Below are 4,791 nucleotides of genomic sequence, written 5' to 3' on the forward strand. Positions count from 1 at the left end.
CAGAGTCTTACTGTGTTGCCTGGGCTAGAGTGCCGTGGCGTCATCTTAGCTCACAGCAACCTCAAACTCCTGGGCTCAAGCGATCCTCCTGCCTCGGCCTCCTGAGTAGCTGGGACTACAGGCATGTGCCACTATGCCCAGCTAATTTTTTCTATATATTTTTAGTTGTCCAGCTAATTTCTTTGTAAAAATATTGAATTATAAATGTCAAGTATCCAGTTTGGGGTTTTTATGTTTTATACTTGATTTAAAAGGAAAAAGTGTTCGTTTCTAGAATGTTTGTACGTGTGAAGTTAACCTTCTGAAAGAAAAATTTACAAAAAGAAAAAATTAAACTTTGTAATCAGAATATAGCAGCACATATAAAAGGCAAAAATAATAAAACATATAAACAAAACAGTAGAGACAACAGCAAGGTCTCCATGAATAAATGAGTAAAAGGCAAACAAGCTTCATTTTCACATTTCACGTGGATGGGGAAGAGTGTCATAAGGAACAGAAATAGCAGTTGGAATGGGGAAGAGTGTCATAAGATACAGAAATAGCGGTTGGAATGGACGTGCTCCTGTCTGTGCCGTGGCTCTTGTCATCTAGTCCCTGGCAAGGACCTAGGGAAGGTAAGCTCACTGGCTGTGGGGAGATGTCCTCCTTTGGTGAATCAGGTTGGTTTTGTTCTTATTTAAACGGAGCACTTCTTCTATGGAAACACTGGGGTGACTTATCTTCTAGTCTTTGATTTTTTTAAACATGTCTCATCAGGTTGAGGAATTATCTTTTCATTTCTAATTTATGAAGAGGTTCTTTTAAAATTACAAATGCATGTTACATTTTTAGCAAAAGTTTTTTCCCTTAAATGTATCACAGGACTATTTTATGGAAATAATGAAAATTGATCCCATATGTACAAATCATTCTATTTGAGTCATGCTCTTCATACATAATGTAAAATCATAAAGATCCTTGCAAAAATATATCAAATATCTTAATGTCTTTGAAACAGACAATGTCATTTTAAAGAAGACACAAAAATAAGACTCTTAAGACAGAAAAAAATAGAAAACAGAAATTGGTCTATACAAATGTTGAGAATGTCTGCATAGCAAAAGTTCCCTTCAGGAAAATGACTGTGCCAAGCACAGAGTGACAGAAAGTACTTCCAGTGTGTCTGTATGAAGAACGTATAACGTCGGCCCTGGTGGCTGCCACTGCCAATGTTCTTGCTGTTCCCGGTGCAGATAATTGTGCCTTCTGTCCAGAGCCCTTGGATGCTGAGGGCAGCTGAGTTGGCTCTGCATGGGCCACAGACACTGTACGGGGGACAGAGAGGACTGTGAGTCAGGGTCACAGCCCCTTGAGCCAGAGAGTGGGGGGCATGGGGCAGAGCTGGGTCTGGGGCCCCCAGGTAAGGTCCACCCTCACCTGTGCAGTGAGTGAGGAGGGTGGGACGAGAGAAGCAGAGGTCGGGGGCAGACTCACATTCTGCTTCCTAAAGCTCCAATTTGGAGATCGAGATCCACTGTCTCCTTACATCTCCCAAAAGCTTCATGGGAGCAGAGCCACTGCACGCAAAGAAGTCCCTCCCCTCTCGCTGTTGCTGGGCCTCCCTGCCCTGGGCACTCACAAGTCAGCAGGAGAAAGAGAAGGAGGAGATGAGCTGACCATGTGGGTGGAAGTGGCCTGTCACGATGATCCCCGTGTCCTGGCGGGTCAGTGTTGCAGCCCAAACCTAGTGCAGTGAATGCTCTGATGGCTGATCTCCCCTGGAGACCCTAAAAGGTTTCTGAGCTGGGTGGGGAATTAAATTTAAAAAGAAGGAGAAGTAGTTGTGGTGAAAGCTGGCCTCCTTGCCTTGTTCCTGATCTTCAAGGAAAAATTTTCAGTCTTTCTCCCCATTGAGTGTGATGGTAGCTGTTTTTCATATGTTGCCTTTATTATGTTGAGCTATTTTTTTTCTATTCCTAGTTAGTGTTTTTATCATCAACAGATGTTGAATTTTGTCAAATGCTTTTTCTGCATCAGTTGGTTTTTTTCCTTCATTCTGTTAATGTGGTGTATTACATTGATTGATTTAAACATGTTGAACCATCCTTGCATTCCAGGAATAACCCCCAATTGATCATGGTGTATAATCCATGGTGTAAGCTACTGAATGTTCTGCTTACTAGTATTTTATTGATTTTTTTATCAATATTCATAAGAGATATTGACCTGTATGAGGGTAACGATGGCTTCATAGAATGAGTTAGGAAATGTTACCTCCTCTTCAATTTTTTGGTAGACTTTGAAAGGCATTGATATTAATTCTTTTTAAAATGTTTGACACAATTCACCAGTGTAGCCATCTGATTCAAGACTTTGGGTAGGAGGAGGGTTTTTTTTTATTATTAATATTTCGATGTTCTTACTAGTTATCAGTATATTGATATTTTCTATTTCTTCATGATTAAGTTTTGGTAGATTTGGTGTTTTAAGGAATTTGTCCATTTCATCTAGGTTATCTAATTCGTTGGTGTACAATTATTCACAATACTCTCTTATAATTCCTATTTCTGTAAAATCAGTAATAATGTCCTGATTTTGACTTCTGATTTTAGTAATTTGAGTCTTCTTTTTTTCTTAGTTGACCTAGCTAAAGGTTTGTCAATTTTGCTGATTTTTTCTTTTTGAAAAATCAACTTTTGATTTTATTGACTTTTCCTGTTGTTGTGTTAGTCTGTCTTGCGCTGCTATAAAGAAATACCTGAGGCTGGGTAACTTATAAAAAAAAGAGGTCTGTATGGTTCACAATTCTATGATTATATGAGAAGCATCATGCCAGCATCTGCTTCTGGTGAGGATTTCAGGGACCTTGCAATCAAGGCTGAAGGCAAAGGAGGAGTGGGTGTGTCACATGGTGAGAGAGGGAGCAAGAGAGAAAGAAGAGGTGGTGCCAGGCTCTTTTTAAACAACCAGCTCTTGCTTGAACTAATAAAGTGAGAACTTACTCATCAAAGGGAGAGCACCAAGCCATTCACGAGGGATCCGCCCCCATGGCCCAAACATCTCCCACCAGGCCCCACCTCCAACACTGGGGATCAAATTTCAACATGAGATTTGGAGGGACCAAACATCCAAACCATATCAATTGTTTTTTTTCTATTCTCTATTTTGTTTTTGACACAGAGTCTCACTCTGTTGCCCAGACTAGAGTGCCATGGCGTCAGCCTAGCTTACAGCAACCGCAAACTCCTGGGCTCAAGCAACCCTTCTGCCTCAGCCTCCCTGGTAGCTGGGACTACACGCATGTGCCGCCATGCCCAGCTAATTTTTTCTATATATTTTTAGTTGTCCAGCTAATTTCTTTGTATTTTTAGTAGAGACGGGGTCTCGCTCTTGCTCAGGTTGGTCTCGAACTCCTGACCTCGAGCGATCCTCCCGCCTCAGCCTCCCAGAGTGCTAGGATTACAGGCGTGAGCCACCGCGCCCGGCCTCTCTTCTCTATTTTATTTATCTCTACTCTTACTTATTTCCTTCTTTCTGTTGACTCTGGTTTTAGTTTGTTCTTTTTTTTTATTTCCTTAAAGTATAGAGTTAGGTTATTGATTTGAGACTTTTTTTTTTCTTTTTTGATGTGTTTACAGCTATAAAGTTCTCTCTTAGCCCTGCTTTCCCTGGATCTCATACATTTTGGTATGTTGTGTTTTTGTTTCCATTTGCTTTGAGATATTTTCTAATTTCCCTTATGATTTCTTCTTTGGTCCATTATTGGTTTACATGACTGTTAATTTCCAATATTTTTAAATTTTCTAGTTTTCCTTCTGCTGTTAACTTCTAGGTTCATTTCACTGGATATACAATACAGGGCCAATTATTGGCTTATGTATATAACACCCTGCTCACCTCTAGTCTCTTGTGTTTTCTCTTTCTCCACATGAAAAGCCAAGAATTTATAGTTCTTGTATCTGGATTGGCCTTCCCTTGGGCAATCAAGTCCTTCTTTCTGCCACTTGCGAAGCAAAGGCTTTCCAGCCCACGAATTCATTTGCGTTCACCCATATTATGATCTAGACCAAGAGTTTTACCAGGGAACTCTACTTAAGCCCAGCAAGGTGGAGGATCTGCTAACAGTCACATATGGAACAGAGGCAGCTGAAATGAAAGCCTATTCTTGGCCCAGTAACTATTGGCCAAGTCAAATTCTATGTAATCCATGAATTCAGCCCACCTTTACTGGAAGATTCTGCATATCAAGAGAGCACACAGAATATTTACGCAAAATGACTAATGCTAGTCATGAGTCATAGTCATATTCCAGCACAACATTGGGCTTTAAAGAAAAAAGAAAAATCTCTGGGCTTCTGGACCAAAAAGTACAAGTGACATATAAGGGAAAGAAAATTAAAATCTCATCTACCTTTTTGACAGCAATACTTTGTGCCTAAAGAAAATGGAGTAGCGTATTTAAAATACTCAAGAAATGAAACTATGAGCCATGAGTGTTATATCCAGAAAAGTTAACGTTCAGGTATGAAAGACCCTGACATGCCATGTTGTCATGGAAGACGTCAGGCAACATTATTCCCACGATCTCTTCCAGAGGAATGAACAAACTTCAGACAACATAATGCCTAGAAAGACACTGACATAACACAGATCATAAGCACTAAATTTGCAGTTACATGTACAGCTAAGAATAACCAAGGGTGACATGAGAGGGCGTGACCTTGGTGGCGGTCACTAGGGTGACTGCCTTATAATAAGTTTTTAAGTTCTACCTATGTTTTGGTGCTTTTCTACATTTGCATTCTATTT

This window comes from Propithecus coquereli, unplaced genomic scaffold (assembly GCF_000956105.1).
Source record: "Propithecus coquereli isolate 6110/MARCELLA unplaced genomic scaffold, Pcoq_1.0 Scaffold314, whole genome shotgun sequence".
NCBI classification, from domain to species: domain Eukaryota; kingdom Metazoa; phylum Chordata; class Mammalia; order Primates; family Indriidae; genus Propithecus; species Propithecus coquereli.